This window comes from Coloeus monedula, assembly GCF_965178545.1.
Source record: "Coloeus monedula genome assembly, chromosome: 8".
Lineage (NCBI taxonomy): Eukaryota > Metazoa > Chordata > Aves > Passeriformes > Corvidae > Coloeus > Coloeus monedula.
Genome location: NC_138788.1, coordinates 36,747,673 through 36,766,776, shown reverse-complemented (window position 1 = coordinate 36,766,776; position 19,104 = coordinate 36,747,673).

Sequence of the window (19,104 nt, the reverse complement as noted above, 5' to 3'; positions counted from 1 at the left end):
TCCGTAACTCACCTTTGGATCCAGAGAAGGCAACACCCACGATTGTTCTGGGGCCAGGGGTGGGCTGGGGCTGAGCAGGACCCTCCTGATAAAAAAGGGAAACATTTTGGCTCATCATTAGGTCTTCTCCTTCCCCAAGGAGGGAAGAGCTCCCAAGCAGGCAAACAAGATGCCATAACTTCCCAGACACCTTTTTTTTTTTTTTTTTCAAAAAGCAACACATGCTGCTGCCAAATATTTCTGGGAAGGAAACAAAACTATTCTGCTAAAGAGATTTCATTTGAATATGTTGTGCCTGAGCCTCATCCTGGAGTTTCTCAGCTTTCCTATCAGTTTCTGCTAATGAGTTTAGCTCCCTGGGTAGAACGTGTCTGGTAAAATTTTCAAGAACTGATCATTAGCAATGTTTTGTATATTTTATTTTCTTGTTTTTGCCGTATATAGAGTTGTCATTTTTAATTCATTGCCCACTGGAATTTTACGAAGGAAAACTCACATTCTCTTCGAAATGAGATGAGGAGGTTGGCACAGATTTTAATAGATGCATGTTGTGCTGCAGGTGAAATTTTCCAATTCTAATATGGGCGTGTGAGAAACAAGGAAACATGGCCCACACTGAGCAAGGAAAGGGGTTCTAGAGATAAGAAACTCACTCTTCCCATGGCAGGGGGAATAGAGCACTGATAGCTTAAGGAAAAATTCCTAATTCTTCCAAATACACGACGTGGTCGTTGCCGTTTCCGAAGTGCATCCCCTCGTCTGGCCTCTGCCTTCAGATTAGAGAATCTGAGCTCAGCAAACGGGGGATTTTGCTGGCACAAAACCCTGAAAACTCCAGTTTAATCCTGATTTATGGGGAAGGGGGTAACATAATCTTCTTACTTCACAGCATTTAAAAGGGCAGAGTGGAATCAAGTGGTTTAGCCTAATTTAGCTGGGGGGGTTTTCTATTAGATTGGTAAAACAAGATGAAATAAAACGAGCGTGTCCATGCACAGAGCTTCTTATAATGAGCTGAGAAACTCCACTGGCAAAGAATTCTGATTGTAAAACAAGGTAACAATGCACTAAAATGCTCAGTTTTGACTCATTTAACTTTTGGGTGCCACTATGACATCACAGCCCTGACATTTTTCTGTGTTACATCACAGAGATGCATCTCTGAAATGTGCTCACCTGTGGTGCTAAAGGTGCTCCTGTCTCCAGATCAACTCCTCTACAAAATTATCCCTATTTAACCGTAAAATTAACCCCTTTGCAGCCATTTTTTCCATGATCAAGGGGGATGGACTCCTCCTCCTGCAGATCTGACCCGTTAAGTCAGGGTAAAACCAGACACAGTTCTCCAAAGCCTGTTGCTGGCGGTAACAGGAAACTTTCCCCTTTCCTCCACTTTCTCCACCCATTTTACCTTCAAAGAAATGTTGAGGCTCTTGGAAGAGTGAAGGATCCCAAGCCCGCTCCTTTCCATGCTGTGAAAGACCAAGGAGGTGTCCTGCTGATGTATCCCAAGCCTCAGAAACAGAATCTGGAGGGATTTGGTCATTTCTTCCTCTTCCTGAACTAAAGCTCATAACCACAAAACATTGGGGCTTCTCCCAGTGCAAAGAGCTCCATGGCAGAGAGTCAAAATTCACACTCATGGGATCATGGAATGGTTTGGGTGGGAAGGGATCTCAAAGATCACCCCCTTTTAACCCGCTGCCATGGACAGGGACACCTCCCACTGTGCCAGGCTGCTCCCAGCCCCAATGTCCAGCCTGGCCTTGGGCACTGCCAGGGATCCAGGGGCAGCCCCAGCTGCTCTGGGCACCCTGTGCCAGGGCCTGCCCACCCTCACAGGGAACAATTCCTGCCCAATCTCCCATCTAAATCTCCCCACTTTCAACTTAAAGCCATTCCCTGTGTCCTGTCCCTCCATGCCTTGTCCCCAGTCCCTCTCCAGCTCTCCTGGAGCCCCTTTAGGCCCTGGATGGGACTCTGAGGTCTCCCTGGAGCCTTCTCATATCAGTCACTGTGCCCACCACTGAATTAGAAATTCAATTTAAATCCCATTTTTCTCCCTCCACACAACCAAGGAGAGCCCAGCCTGGCCTGGGGATGTTGGTACCCAAACCATTCCCATTACCCAGTGAAAATCTGCTCTTGTCCCATCCCATCCCAGCATCTCCCCAAAGAAAGGATCCAGATTTCATATCTCTCAGTGTGTCACAAAGGAAAGGAAAAGCATTCAGGACCTCATGCAGAGCATTTCCCGACTCCCCACTTGAAATCAGGAACGCATTAGATAAGATGTATTTAAAATATTGCAGCAAAGCATCCTGACAGCGCCAGTGTCTCCTCAATGAACATCCAGAGCAGAACAATGTGGACATTTTGCAGGAAATTGTGCACTTTAAATGACAACTTATTTATCTGCTTTTGTTCCCCCTTTTCTTGTGCCTATTGGAGATGGATATGTAGGATTGGTTTTGGGGTAACTCGGCCCAGATAGCAGAGGACAAGGAAATATTTGACATCCTCGTGGTAATTTTTAATCAGAAAACCTGCCCCAAAAAGAAATGAACACATAATAAAATGATTCCACAGGAGAAAAATGTCTGACTTCAGCCTTACCCACAGCATTACAAATGGATTTTGTCAGCCCGCAGCCTTACAGAGCTCGTTGGTAGTAAATTAAATTTGGTCCGTTTATAAAGGTATTGCTTTCATGTTTCTCTCCCAAGATCTTCCATCCCTCAGAGGTTTGGAATCACCTTGCTTCTCCTGGCTTGTCTTCTATTCTTCATTACACAACAGATGACCTATCAGATATTCTTCCTCTACTCCAACAGCTTTCCCGTTGCCAACCTTCAATGAGAATAAAGCCTGCAACCCTTTTTATCTTCATTCCGCTGCTGTTTCCATCGGGGTTTTGGGTTTTTTTTCTCTTTTCCTAAAGATCGTTTGCCGGCGTTGCTTCCTCGGTTTTTACCCAGTGGAACAAGCAGTGTCTTCTGAACTGACAATTCTGACTTTTTGCTGCTTGTGATTTTTCTAAAGCATGACAAGTGCTGGCATGAAGACATGGCAAACCTTTTCAGATAAGGAGCTCGGAAAAAAGCACGGCCTTTCAAAGAGCAGTGGTAGTTACTGCACAACCAAACGAGTCTCCCATGGATTAATTTAATTCAGCTGCACCTTTTCCATGGCAGCAACAATTAGAACCAGGACTTTTTAACACATTGTGTTAATTATCTTTAACTGTATTCTAGAGCAAAACTAAAGTTGGTTTTTTTTCCTCCGTGATAAAATAAAAATATGATGAATATTTGATACATTTTACCCTGGATGAGAAATAGAAACAGAAATAGACAGGAAATGGATCCCTGCAACTCTGTTAGAGGGAAAGGCAGGGCTGGGGAGAAATTTTTAAAAAAACTTTCCACTCTGTGCATCTCATTTTCTACTTCACACATTCTTCAGAAGATCATCCCAAACTGAAAATTAACAGAATATCACTGATTTCTGAATGAAAGAAAAGGGCTCCTGAGTACCTGCCCAGGATTTAAAGTTTACCCAGAGATATTGAGGCTGCCCCTGGATCCCTGGCAGTGCCCAAGGCCAGGCTGGACACTGGGGCTTGGAGCAGCCTGGGACAGTGGAAGGTGTCCCTGCCTATGGAATTGGATGGGCTTTAATGTCCCTTCCAGCCCAAACCATGTGGGATTCCATGGCTTTGGGAGCTTGTAGAATCCTAAGGCAGCAGCTGTGTGTGGGCGAGACAAGGCAGGCTGACACTGACAAATAAACAAAATAAATATGAAAGCAAAAATAAAGAAATAAATATCTAAATAAAAATAAAATTTAAAAAATATTAAAAATGAAATAAATGAGCGGTTCTCAGTCCTCAAATCAGTGGGGATGGTCTGACCAAGCCTGTGCTGTGCACACAGTGAGCTGGGCTGGAGCTTGGATGTGGCTGAAGGACAACGTGGAGGATCCCTGGTGGAGGCTGGTGGAGGGAGGGCCCCAGCCAGCACAAACCTTCCTGGGGTTTGCAGCCTGAGAATTGGAAAAGGATGATTGATGCTGATGGCAGAGACAGAGTTTGATTTCCTCAAGCCTCAATACACTCAATGGAAGTTCCAGGCGAAGGGCTGGGTCCCTACTCAGGGCAAAAGGCATTGCCCAAAGCTTTATCTGTGCTGCTCAGAGCAGCTCCCATCAATGCCCCGCCTGGTGAAAGGCCATTAAGACATCCAGGAGTGAGGACAGCGAGTGCTGTAAAAGCAGCAGAGTCGATAGCTCCTCTCACACAGAAACAAAACTGTTTTATCCCTCTCCCATAATGGATCAGGAGAGCAGCTATCAGGTTATATTATCTTAGTGCAATGTGAATGGAGGCTAATGGCCTGCTCCAGTGCTGAATTAAAAGGAGGATTGAATCAATAGATGTGAGAAGATGAATCAAGTGTCCATTTCCTTGAGCTGATAGCAAAAAGGAATGTGATAATGCATGAGGAGCTCTCCTCTAACATTTCTGGGGTGTAACTGGAGAGTTCTCAGTGCCAGCCAGAGGTGAGGCTCTACTGACTCAGGAAGTCAAAAACAAGACAGTGCAAAAAGAAATGAGTGCTGTGAATTCAGCCACTCACCAACACCTTCTGCTCAGCACCAAATCTGGCGACGCATTTGCTTTTCTCTCCTTCTGCACCGGGAGCGGTGCAAAATGGATGCTCTGGAATCATTTCTTTTCATATCTGCCATTGTTCAGTGGCTCTGGCAGCACCTCCACCACAAGCAATGGGCCTGTAACAGTTCCAAATTGCCTTTAGGAGCTCTTTTGCCAAGCTAAAAGGCAGCCCTCACAAATACATCACTGCTCTCTGCCCTTCCCAGGGCTGGCCAAGACAGCTTAAAGGTGAGAGAGCATAAAATATGACTCGACCCCACCTTAGCTCTTCCTAAGGAGCATCTTCATGATGCCATCAGCACCTTTCATCATCCTCATTCATTTGGGGGAGAATCGAGCAATAATTACAAGAACAGGAGGGCTGTGCCTGCAGTGCTGTTTCCAGCAGCACTGATTAATCACACGAGGTTTTTAACAAGTGAGATCCTCACTGAGGTAATGTTGCAGGGAGGTGAGGTGCTCACTGATGTTATCCATGTATTGATTGGGGGAAAGAGCCTGGGTTCTGCTTCCAGCTCTGCCACCGACTCTCAGTGTGACCTTGAGATTTTCCCTTTCTCCAGCCCATTTCCCCACCTGCACAACTGCGATGACAATTCCTCACCCCTCACCTCTTTGCTGTGTGGGCCACACAGATCAGCTTTGGACAGGTCACTGAAGTGCTTCTCCTGAACCCATTTGTGCTATAACACAGATATCACATTGTCCTGCCCTGAGAGAGAGTTCGCCTTAAAAAAACTAACAAGCAAATTAACAAATAAAATTCTGTAGGAGAATGGCTCAGAAGATGCTGAATATTCCAAATACCCTTCCCAAGCACGGATATTTTCAGTACCTATGAGAGTCATGCAGTAACTGAGCTTGGAAGGCCTGGCTGAGGCTGTCTAATCCACCCAGAGCAACAGCTGGAAGCTTCTATTCTGAAATTATGAAATTGTATGATTTGCCTGTGGGTTAATCTGAAATAGGGCCCAGAATGGCTCAGGTCAGAACAATCCTGAGGTACAGCAGTGAGAAAAGCTCCTTTCTCAGGGGAATCCAGGGCAGTTTTCCAGTTCTGTCAATCCTCATCTGAATTTCAACCCAATTCCAGCAGCCTTTACACATCCTTTGACAAAACCCCAGGATTCATGAGGAATCTGGCAATTTCTGCCTCTCTTTCTCTTCCCCTCCAGTTTTATTTTCCTCTTTCATCCTCTTCACCTTCTTCTCCAGCATATTCCATAAAAGACCTCCTGCTTCTCCTGACAGTGAGGGTGGAGTATCTTATTTGCACAGATATTTAATGTCTATTTTTATACAAATGGCTCTCAGATCCACCTCCCTGGTCCCAGTTTCTCCTTTCATTCAGCCTTGCCTTTCTCTCTCTCTGTTGACACCTCTTCCTGCAAATTCTAATTTAAAGTGACCAGATTTGGAGACTTGCTCTTTACTCTTAAGAATCCTTCCTTCCCAAATTTGCTGTCAGCCCTGTCAATAGTCTCATTTTCCTGTCATCCAGGACTATAAATGAGGTGGTCACAGGTGATGACAACCCATCGTTAATATTTTAGCCAATTAACGGTGACTTGGCTGGCAGAGATATGAAGACAACGAATACCTGGGCTATTATTTGTAAATGTAGCCATGAAACTTTGATTTTTATCAGTGAAAAAATGTTATGGTAATACAAACTTACACCTGGATGTGGTAATTCCAAAAACTGGAAATAAGTCCTGCTACCCTCCTCCCACACACAACAGTCGTGCTCCTGGTTATTAATGCAGGGTAAAGGGCAGAAAACCTTGTGAAAATTCCAATTTAAGCACATTTAGACTAAACTACAGATCTCCAAGATTTTCTGTAGATTTCCTGGGGAAAAAAAGACAAGTATGGGGAAAAATATTACAAGTATTAGCAAGAAAGGCTGTTTAAAAGTCCCTAATTAGGAGAGGATGCCAATGGACAGTTTATAAGACAAAATGCAAAAATTTATACATTAAGTTTGGACTTTTAGGAAGGCAGTGCATCCCCAATTCCCAGGTGTATCCCTCTCCTGCTTTCCCAGCCCCAGGGAGGTGCGACAGAGGAAATAAACTCCACATTGTATTATGGGCAAGAATAAAACTGTAAATTTACACCCCTCCAGTAACAGGGAGCTAATCAAGGTGCTTCCATGACATCAAATTAATGGGAATTCTGTCACCCATGACCTGCCTGGTTTGCTGGGAGCAGCATCAGGAGCTCACTGGACAGCCCAGCCTCACATCCATCGCTGGAGCAGCTGTTCCTGCTCCTCAGGAGCCCAGCAGTTGCCTTGTTCTTCCCTGCTCCCTGCCCAGGTGGTGCTGTCAGGCACAGGCAGGGAAAAGGAAAGCTCATAAATCAGCCACGTGCAGGAGAAGGAACAGCAGACAGCGTGAGACCAAAACACGGCTCTGTCCACCTCTGCAAAGGACGCTCCAGGGCACTCTGGGTTGTTAGTGCGGGATGAAGAGCAGAAATTCCGGGGAAAACTCCCGTTTAAATAATTTGTTTGTAAATCACAGCTACTGTCACATCTCCAAGGTTTTCTGCTTCCCTTCCTGCTTGCTACAAGAGTTTTTTAAACATGACAGTTCCTGATTTGGCCTGCCAGGCTCTGTCACATGGAGGGGCTCCTCTGCTCCCACTGCCAGGCTGCACCTCTCTCATCCTTTCCAGCTGTAGGTGCTTTCAGGATCCCCCAAAGGCCTTTCCACTCTGTCAGGAAATAAGTGAGCACATCTTTTTTTTCTGTCCAAGATGTTGATTTTTACCTTTTTAATTTAGGTTCTGGAATGAAGGAAGGCATTGTCTGGGAGTGGGAAAAGCATCCACTGCCGTCTGCCAGGTCTTGAGGAGCATCAGCTGAAGCTGGACTTTGGTTTAAAGAGTGTTCAAAGTTCATGACAAGCATGAAATCACTACTGGCAGCTTGGCAGAGTTGTTTCAGTCCTGTAAAGATACTTAACACAGATGAGCCAATTAAAACTCTGAGCTGGCTGATCTCGTTGAAGGCAAATGCCTCAAGAAGTCTGGGTGATCCTGGGTGTCTGCAGGAAAAGAAAGGAGCTCTTCCTAGGAGACACAAGTGGAAATCAGGAACAGAGCTGAGCAATCCTGTCCAGTCAGACTGATTCAGGATTGCAGCCATGCTGGTAGCACAAAGGAAAGCAAAGTCTGTCATATTCTTTCCAAAAAGAGGGAGCACATCCCAGCACTGCCACGGGATGTTCGTTTGGTGGCAGAGACTTGAGTCCATCCCTGTGGTCTGATGGGATCCCCACTGCAGAGTTTCAGGTGTTCACTGCTCAGACACGTCCTTGAGTGCCACGTCCAGAGGGGTTTTGGACACTTCCAGGGATGGTGAATCCTTGATTTATGTGGGAATGCTCAGGCAGTGGCTTCTCCTTTAACATCAACAACAATAATTATTACTACTACTACTACTATTATTATTATTATTATGAAAATAATAACAGAAATTTTAAAGAGAGGGTGAAGGAGTAACAAAATCCAAGAGAAACAAGTGATGCCCAACACAATTTCTCAGCACCCACTGACCAGTCCCCAGCCCATCTCCCAGCCACAGTCGGTGCCTCCCACCCAGCTGCCCCCAGTTTACATACTGGGTGTGTTGCTCTACAGTGTGGGACATCCCTTTTAGCCAGCTTGTGTCAGTGGAGGGCCTGTCAGTCATCTTTACATAAATCCAAAGCTGTGGCTTCACTCACCAACCTTGTTAGATCAGCTGAGGAAACAGCTTGGGAAGCACTGACAGGTCCCTCACACCCCAAATCAAAGAAACCCTTGGACTTTAGGGCTGCTGGGCCCTGGAGTGAGTGTGAGGCCCTAGAGCCCATAAATACAGCCTTGCAGTTTATTCCATATCAGAGCACTTTGATTTACTCAGGAAATAAAGTATCTCCTCCCGCTCCATTCAAACATTATATACAGATTTAATCACAAGCCCCGTGATACTTCACATTACTCACAAAGCTGAGCTTTTGTACTTCACACATTCCTTCCCTTTGCCTGTTTTTTTTTTTCTTTATGTACCCATAAGATTAAATTTAAAAAAAAACAAAAAAAACCCACCCCAGAAACAACAAAAAAACTCCCACCCCAAACTTTAAAAAGAAGCAGCAGCCAAATACAGGGTTGCAAATGGCATTTTTTCTTTTAACAATCTTAGTTTTTAGACATGATCTGGGGGATTCACCTGGATTCCTGAGTGCTTGGGGCTGCTTGTACACTGTGAGACACGCTCTGTCACAGGCATAGAGAACATTCCAATAAAGGAATGAATACCATGAGTGACTCAACAATGCAGTAACAAAAAGGTGAGGTGCCTGCTGGGGGGAAAATGGGCAAAACAAGCAGGAAGGGAACAGAAGCAAGACCTGGATTCAATTTAGGAGAAGAATGGGGTCCCCTGAAAGCAATAAAAGCTTAGGAAAAGAAGTAAAGAGAGAAAGGGGGAAAAAAGGAGAAGGTTGAAACAAAGGTTTGAAAGGGTCACAGCTTTATAAAGGTACTGATCTGAGGCACCAAAGCTTCGTCAGGGCTGAACTCCTGAACTTTCTGAGGTGCCAAGTGAATCATTCACTTCCCTGGGCTCCACCACGCTCCCACACTCCTCCCTCCTCCTCCTCTCCAGCCCTTCCTCACTGGTCACTCCCCGAAAGAAGCTGATCAGTCCCCAGGTCAGGGAGCTGTGATTCAGCTCCCTCCTGCCAGCAGAGCTCCAGGAGCTCTCCTAGAGAGCCCTGTGGAGCAGGTGGGAGGCAGCAGAAGGAAAAGCAGGCGCAGCAGCCGAGCTCCAATCTGCTCCAGCCCTGGCTGCTCCAGCAGCTGCAGAGATGGCACTGGCTGAGCTGCTCCTCCTGCAAACACACAGTTTCTGGTCTCACACATCTCCTGGAAGCCTGGGGGATCATGGATGCAAAAGGCACAGTCCCAGGAAAAGTTCTCGTGCACCTTCAGGAGCAGAATGCTGAGACTCAGGGAGGATGCTGAGAAATGCCTCAGCTGTGTTCTAATACATTTTCTAGAATCACAGAGGGATTTGGGTTGGAAAGGACCTTGAAACTCATCCCATTCCATCAGGGACACCTCCCACTGTCCCAGGCTGCTCCCAGCCCCAATGTCCAGCCTGGCCTTGGGCACTGCCAGGGATCCAGGGGCAGCCCCAGCTGCTCTGGGCACCCTGTGCCAGGGCCTGCCCACCCTGCCAGGGAACAATTCCTGCCCAATCTCCCATCCAGCCCTGCCCTCTGGCACTGGGAAGCCATTCCCCCTTTCCTGGCACTCTATGCTCTTGCAAATCGAGGTAGATTGAGGTGACCATCACCCTCAGCTCTCCTGAGCTGGAGATGAGCTTTGACACAAGGCCACAATCATCCTGCGAGAAATGAGCATTACCTTATTACAGCATCCCTCAGCAAAGGCACTGCAGGAACAAAATCCTCAGCTGGCAACAAACATGCAAAAAAAAACCCCACAGAAAAGACACCAAACTTGGACTGGGATGGTTTAAGTCTCTTCCCTGGCTTCCCTGGAACCATGGATAGATCCCACCACAAACCCCCTCGGAGCAGGACAGAGGGAAAAGCCCCAGTGGAAGCCTCTGGGCTGGCAAAGGCTCCTGGTTAGAAGATGGCCACGCCACAGAGCCAGGTTCAAGGTAGGAAAAAAAGGCAAGGATTTCAAACTTTGCTCATAGATATTCTTCAAGTGGTGTTTAATACCGCTCCTTTTGTTTGTTTTGACAATGGATCTTATCTTTTGGTAAGGGCTGTGTTCAGGACTATTATTACCCTCTATAAAAGCCTCATAGTCTTTCTTTCCACTTGTTCAGCACACCAGAGTGGCATAGCAAATTTAATCGAAGAACGCAGCTCCAGGGAGAGCCTTTGGAGACTCTCCCCTTTTTCATAATGCTGTTATCTCCCTTTCCTTGTGTTGGGGATGCATAAAAATCACAAAAAAGTCATTCTGAGTATATTCTTCCTGATAATTATTGTCAGACTCCGAGATAAGTACCCTACGTGATGTAATGTGTGTTAGACCCGGCTCTCTGAATGCAAATCCTGCAACACTCCTAGGCCCAGACAATGGGCGCCCTAAACACCAGGGCCTGGTATTTTGCCACAGACAAGAGAGAGCTTTGATTTTTTGTGTTTCGATAAGGCGCAATCTGGGTGCCTTTATCTCAGCTGTTATATTTAAAGATGACATTCTAGCCTTGCAGCCTTGCCTATTGTCTTGACCCTGATTATCTCCAAATGTTGTTGTTTAGTCAAACTCGCCGCTTTAATGAAAGGCCTGCTCCCAATTTAAGGAAAATTATTTAAATGCAGAGTATCCTATACACTGCGGTTTCCAAAAGAACTAGGCGGTTAATCAAAAGTTAATTGTATAATTCTCATGCAGATTAGGGCCTCTTGCAAATGAATCCCAGGTTGTGATTATTAAAAAAAGGGAAAGTGCTGGAGTAATGCACAAGGGTCTTCAGCCTGGTAAACAATCAGCTAAGGTTTAATTTGTGGTAAACAAAGTGCTGATACACCAGGGGTCTCCAAAGGAGACAAAAAGGTGAAAATAAATTAAAAAACAACATCCAGATATGATCTTTTTGTTTTTAGGCATCTTTCAAAAACACGGGCTCAATGAACAAAAAGTAATCCATTAATATTTACTGGCAGCATCCTGGCAATATGCAAATGAGACCAGCCGCATAATTATGCTGCAGCCCTTGGACAGGGATCCTGCTCACGCAATGTCACTGCCACCACCTCCAATCACCACCTCTGTGGTGCTCCCGTGGCAAATAAACGGCTCTAATGAACACTTTGATTAATCACAAACTGCTGCTCCCCGTGCCAGCGAACAACCTTGGCAGAAAAGGGCACCAGCGGTAGGTTCAAAGCTTATCCGTGTGCTTTGGAGTTATCTGAGGGAAGGAATAAACCAGCAGTGATGCTTTCCAAGCCAAAAAAGTCATGGCTCACCTGAAAAAAAGATAAAATGAAGAGGAGGCGGTGTTCCTATGGAACTCAGGCTGGATAAGCAGCTCCAGGTTTTTAACCAACAGCCTCAAAAACTGATTTTTCTTACCTGGATAACAACCCAAGGGGAACAATACTTTTGTTATCAAACTTTCCAAGGAAGTTGCTGACCCAAGTTGTGGCCAGGATGGAAGATCCAGGGTTAAAGGCAACTCTCTGGTGACCCTTCAAACTGGGACCCAAATGAGAGCCTTGGGCTCTCCTGGGATATGGGTGGGACAACTCAGGTGAAGAGGTGTGGTTCCAGTCAATCTTTAAAGCCTTTTCTGTAAAAATGGTGAAAATTAGAGTGACTGAGTTGTTGTCTTTAGTTGTAGCTACTTCTGATGAGCAGCAGAAGTGACACAAGTGGGAGGTCACGTGGGACTGCAGAGCTCCCTGCTGCCACGTGGGATGCACGGTTGGAAATCCCTGTCTGCCTGCCCAGGAAAAATCTCTTATCAGCTTATTTATTTCCTGATGATGACATGCTTGGTCCTGGATGAAACAAAATACAAATATGGAAAGCTAGGGATGAGCTCCACCCTGGCATGTGCCTGGCACTCACCTTCCTGCTTTTCCCTTTCTAGAGGGAATCCGAGTCATGATTTTCTTCTGCCATGAAGAGATTTATCCTTTCAATTTAAATTAGGAACAGGATCTTCAACCAGGTATGGGTGATTTAAGGAAAACTTCACAGCTGGCCACACCTGAGGAGGCAGAGCAGGGTTAGATGGGATATTGGGAAGGAATTCCTGGCTGTGAGGGAATTCCCAGAGAAGCTGTGGCTGCCCCTGGATCCCTGGAAGTGTCCAAGGCCAGGCTGGAGCAGCCTGGGATAGTGGAAGGTGTCCCTGCCCATGGCAGGGGGTGCGAGTGGGTGAACTTTAAGGTCCTTTCCCACCCAAACCATGCCAGGATTCTAGGATTCCATAACTCTACAGCAAATGTGCATATTAAGCCAAAAATAATAATTTAGGCTGCTCCACACAAAGCAGATTTTCAGGGAGAACCAAGAGGCCACTGCCAGATCCACAATGAAGACTTGGCAAAACTGGCTCAAGCTGTCCTGGGATTTGGCTCATTTTCTGAAGGTGTGAGATGAAATGTGGGAGAAGGGATGGAAAGAGGGACCAGCTACAAGCCTCTGTCATCTACACGGTCAGAAACTCCAGTTTCAAGAAGAAATGAACAGAACACACCCTGAAATACTCTGGAATTGAAAAATTTGTAATAACCTGCCACTTCCCAGGATTTAACAGCAACTATTTTGATATCTTAAAGGGATTCTTGGTGTAAAAGATGACCACCAAAGTGTCCAAACCTCCAACAGTGGAATTCTTAACCTGGAGGTGCAGGGAATGCTATTTGACATTAATTAGGAACTAAGGGTAATTAAGGACACAGAGGTTTATTTGCCATTAATTGAAAATAAACTTACTAAGAACGAGCAAATTTGTCTCTAAAGGGAGGTGGGTTTTTTTCATTTTCACACTATTATTATTCTTACTTAGAACATTTTGTTTTGAAGGAAAACATGGGGAAAATGTTGCCTTAGAAATAAAAACCTAGGAGCTATTAATTATTAATTATTATTAATAATATCATCATGATTATTTTTATTATTAATATTGTTGTTGTTGTTATTATTATTATTTACGGGGGTTGCTCTGTGTTCCCAAGAGCAGAAGCAAGAGAATTTCCCTGAAAAAGCTGAAACTCTGGAGCACTGGGAGCAGCTCCAGGGGCAGCAGCAGCAGCAGGCAGGAGTCCCGGGGGCGTGCCAGGGGGGAGTTTTAAAGGATCAGGGAACATCATCCCATTTCTTCACCATTCATCGCTCCAGACATGCACCACTCCCTGCCCAGAGTTCAGAATTATTGTTCCTTTTAACACAGGAAGCCCAGAACAGCAGAGACCTTTCAACTGCACTGCCCGGGGTGCAGGTGAGGGTAACGTTGACTTTTGCCACGTTTCTATCAGCCCATGGCAGATCCCTGATAAATCTTACATCAGAGACAGACTTTGGAAAGTAAATTGTTCAGTAATATGCATTTTCGATCAAAACACAGGGGAGACTTTAAAAATTTACTGTGCATAAATAAAATATTTGATCGCTCTGATTCCTATTTTCCAAACCCTCACAGACACTTCATACTAATATTGACATTAAACTTCAATATTGGTGTAGGGGTGATAAAACAGAACTGCTATAAATGCTTGAACAGGATGCAGGAGGAAGTTTCGACAAAAGTAGGAGTTTTCCAAGAGGTTCTTGGGATCATTTCTCCTGTTGTGAGATACAAATAGGCTGTTACACGAGCAGGAGCAATCCCCAGACTTGCAGGATGCTGCAGCCTGGGCAGGGGTTACAAGAGCCAGCTGGGCTTCCTTCTACCACAGAATCATGGAATGGTTTGGGTGGGAAGGGACATTAAAGATCATCCCTGCCCTGGACAGGGACACCTCCCACTGTCCCAGGCTGCTCCCAGCCCCAATGTCCAGCCTGGCCTTGGGCACTGCCAGGGATCCAGGGGCAGCCCCAGCTGCTCTGGGCACCCTGTGCCAGGGCCTGCCCACCCTCCCAGGGAACAATTCCTTCCCAATATCCCATCTAAATCTCCCCACTTCAGCTTAAAGCCATTCCCTGTGTCCTGTCCCTCCATGCCTTGTCCCCAGTCCCTCTCCAGCTCTCCTGGAGCCCCTTTAGGCCCTGCAAGGGGCTCTGAGCTCTCCCTGGATCCTTCTCCTCTCCAGGTGAGCATCCCCAGCTCTCCCAGCCCAGCTCCAGGGCAGAGATGTCCCAGCCCTTGGGGCAGCTCTGTGGCCTCCTTGGGTTTGCTCCAGCAGCTCCACACCCCATGCTGGGTGCCTGTGTCTCAGCCTGTCCCTCTGAGCACCTTCATGAGCTTTACAGCCAAGAACAGCCTGGGAGAGTCTTGATAATCCCAAAGCAACAGAGAGGCCAACCTCAGGCTTCAGGAAATATTGGCAAGAGCCCCCAGAACTGGGATAGCTCCGACCTTTCAGAGTCTTTGTGCTGCTCCGCTGCTTCCCAGCTCGAGGTGAGATTGGAGAGTTGCTCCAAGGGCTCCCTGGCCACCGCTCTGGGGCTACAGCCTTGACCTCAACGTCAGCCCTCGGAGTAGGGCCCGGGAGCACAGGAACATTGTCACCCTGAGAGTGTGTGACCCCGCGGGGATCCGTCCACACCACGGCCTCACTGCCCAGATGAGCTGAGAAATCTCCTGGAAGCCACAATTCTCCATAAAACACATCAGAGGACAGCTTAGCACAACAAATAAAACTGCAGTCTCCATGGCATGGCAAGAACATGACGGATTTTGAAGTTTCTTTTAAAAATATGGAGCTGAAAAGCCCGGTTATTTCATTTTAGGCATGGTCTTTTTTTGCTGTGGAGGAAAAAGCAAATCACCAGAGCCAACATCAAAAATAGCATCTAATCTACTTTAAAAACAGTAAAAAAATTCCAAATAATTAGAGCCGGGTTGCCCAGGAATCATTAGAGAAATCAATATCCAGCACCAGTGAAGTGTCTACAAAATACCAGATGGTCACTAGTAAAATCCAGAACATGAGAACTCAAATACTGCCTGTAAAGGGGAAAAAAAAGATGAGTGGGAATTTTCCTTGGGGGAAGACAAAACTGATCAAAATTAAATTCAGCAATTTCGTGATGAGCTTGTTTTGCTAATCAATATTGGAGCAGAAGGGCCAGGCTGTGGGGTGGGCAAGGATCCCAGCAGGAATGGCCAGGGATAACCACGTGCCAAGGGCTCCTCCAGCCTTCACATGACTGCAGAGACCCAGTCCTGAGGTAAACGGATGGAATTTAAGGCATGAATTCCTCAAAATTTGGGAGGGAAGGAAGGAGGAAGGAGGGAATCACAGTCACAGAATCACAAAATCCCTGAGGGTGGAAAAGCCCTCCAGGATCATTGAGCCCGAGCTGTGCCCGATGCCCACCTTGTCCCCAGCCCCGAGAATTGGGAGCCACCTCCAACCCTTCCTTGGACACCTCCAGGGATGGGCACTCCAAACCTCTCTGGGCAGCCCCCGCCAAGGCCTGAGCACCCTTTGTGTGGCAAAATTGCTCCTGATGTCCCTCCTAGGCCAGGGCCCAGCCACCAGTGTCCCTTGGTCATGCGCCGTCACTGAACTCCTGGAGTTCCCCAGCAGAACCCAGCTGAGGGAGCAACCTGGGAATTCCATCCTCCCCAGAGTTTTCCAGGGTGAGACTCAGTCCATGGGGTTTCCTTCTTGGTGGAGCAGGAAGGTTGGGAGACCTCTGCAGGAGCACCTGGGCTCCTCTCTGGTTTTCTCACTTGGTTATGACTGAAACAAGAACTTTGAGCAGCTTTTGGGTTCAGTCCAGTGATAAGAAACTATGTACAAATAAACACATTTTTAAAATATTAACTCAAGATCTTCTTTGGGGTTTAAATTTGTAAACCCTCCAGTTTTAGTTATTCCAAGTGAAGCTCAGGTTGGAACCTTGGAGAACAAAATAAATTGGAGAACTCTTCTTCCTTCTACTGACTACTCAGTGTTCACATGATGCTTGTTGGGATCCTACAGCATCTCCCAGAAGATTTGTCTTTTACCAGACTTACAAAATGGGGATTTTTCTCCTTTTCCAGCCTTTCTGTTGGTTATGGAAGTGTGTCCACGTGGCCTCTGCTTCTGCCTAATTAAATCTCCATTAAATAAGTGATTGCACCCACTATAAATTACACAGAGTGCATTTCCCTGGATATTTAGAGATCCATAGCACAGTGCTGTGACTGTCACAGGCTTTTTTTAAAGTGGACTTTTAAGAAAAGTCAAGGAATTTGGTGTGGCTCAGTCATTACAGACTTGTTTCTTTGGAGTCCATGGAATTAGGACATGGAAAGAAGCGTGAGACTTGGATCCCTGAGTTTGGGATGTGCCAGTGAGGAGTTCCTTGGAGCTGGGTCTGTGGGAGGTGGCAAAAAGGAAGCTCAGAGGCCATGGCAGAATTAGAAATCACAGCTCTGGCCTTAACAGATATTTTAGGGGAATTTTAAAATTTAGATTTCATTGAAATTTATTGAAATTTAAATTGTAGAGGAATTTTAAAACTGAAGCAGATTTGTGACTCCTTAAAGAGGAGGTCATATACAGACATGATGGGTTTGGAGTGAACTTTTGGTTGGTTTTGTTTGTGACTGGATATCACTCCAAGGGGTCTGAACCACCCAAAACCGCTGTTATTTCAACTATGGAATAACTTCCTTACCTGGAAATTCAGAGCTGGACAAAGCAAGAAATGCCAAGCACACTCCCAATACGAATTGGGCAGGTCTATGAAGAAGTGAGATAATTTTCATGGTTTTATATTTACGTCAGGTTTTAAGGCACTGAGGTCACCTGTTGCACGTTCCCCCACTCTTGGCTTAAGTGCAGAGAAGATGCAGAGGCATTAATTAAGTCATTTATTCCTCCATGAATCAGTCAGAGAAAGTCTATGGCTGCACTTGTGAATGTCAGGACTGTAGAAAACCAGGTTACACAGCAAATGTAAATTGAAATTACAAAGCCTGCAATGACAAATATCTTGAAGAAGAGCCTGTTTTGGCTCTGTTTTGTATTTTATCTCTCCCATCTGTTGGACACCAGATTTCTGCTGTTGCAACAAAACTTGAAACACTCATAAGCTGATAGTAAATGAATGTGGCTGTACAACTTCAAAACAGCACCACAGCCTACAGAGGGGTCATATTTCATCTTTAATTCATTTAAAATCAAGTGGCTGCATGACATCACTCTGACATTCCCTAAGACAGCAACAGCCAGCTGATGTCACACACATTCTGAGGAAATATGTCAAAATATATTAGCTCATATTTTTATCTGACAGCTATCAAACGAAGCCAACAGCAAACAAACTCTGCTGAAAGCAGACATTTCCATTTTGGCAGTCTCAAAAGGGACAGAACAAATTATTTATAACACTGCAGTTTTTGCACGCAGGCAAGACCTTTCTCTTCAGACTTTAGGAGAAAGAAAACGAGGAAAACATTAGAAGCCAGCTTATTTTCAAGCCTGCACTAATTCCAATTTCACCGGTGTACAAGCCAGCACTCCCAGAAGTCTGTGATTCATAATTCAGCCTGGAAATGGGCTAAGTACCACTTGTTTAATGTGTCAATTGTGAGAGCTTGGGAACAAAACCACCGGATTCCTTTTTCTGGTGGTTGTTTTCCCAGAGACAGGCACTTTGTCCATCCCTCTTTTCCCAGCCCCGCTGTGGATCACACACACTAATACCGGCACCTCTCAAACTTGCATTTCACCCAAGCCTAAGAGGCAGAAGGCAGTGCCTTTGCAAGGCTGGAGAGGCTCATTCAGGAGAGTTTGATCCTCTGTCACACAGCTTGGTGCAGCCTGAAATAATAAATTTCACGGTTTTCATATTATTGATACCTTTGTCTGTGGTGGGGCATCCCCTCAGCCCTCCTTGGCCGCTCTGTGATCTCAGAAATGCTCCTTAGGCTTGGCCTTGATAAACAGCACCTGAATTAAGCTCTGACTTACCAGAAACACCATTTGCTCCCAGGAATTTGGGCTGTTAGGAATTCCCCTTGGAAACTTCTTTTTCTTGCCTGAATAACCCAAATGGAACATTAATTTTACCATCAAACTTTCCGAGAAAGCCACCGACCTGAATTGTGGCCAGGATGGAAGATTAAATGGAGGACTTAAATCAACCCTCTTACAACCCTGTAAAAGCTCCTACAGCAAAAATTCCTGTCTGGATTTTGGGGGGAAACCGGTTAAAAAGGGTTGAGGTGCTTGTTGGGGCTGCCCGAATAAACCTTTTAGGATTTGATGCACTTTGTGGGCAAACCTGGGAACTCCCAGAGGGAACTGTGGAGTTCCACCGGGCTGCTGGCGATGCAAATAAAATGATGAATCAGAAGAATTTGTCAACTTTTTAGAGACACCAATCCAACCCAAAATCCCTCCTGTAAACCGGCACCCCGCGGCAACAGCGGCGCTTCCAGGGGCTGACAGGGTGGTGGTGGATTTGGGAAAAAAAGGCATCACTGAGAGAATTCGTTCACCTGATAATTCCCCAGTGCGGCCGGTAAAAAAGGCAACTGGGCGGCGACGTTTTACAGTTAATTACCAGCCATTACATGCTAATTATGCACCTTTAACTGCTGCTGTTCCAAATATTGCCCAGGTGGTGACACTGATCCAGGGGCTGCTCGTGCTTGGGGGGCTGCCCTGGATGTTTAGGACAGATTTCCTGACTCCCTGAATAGGATAAAGCATGGTTTGCTTGTGGGGAAGGGTTCAGAATACCTCAGGGGTATAAATATTCACCCAGCT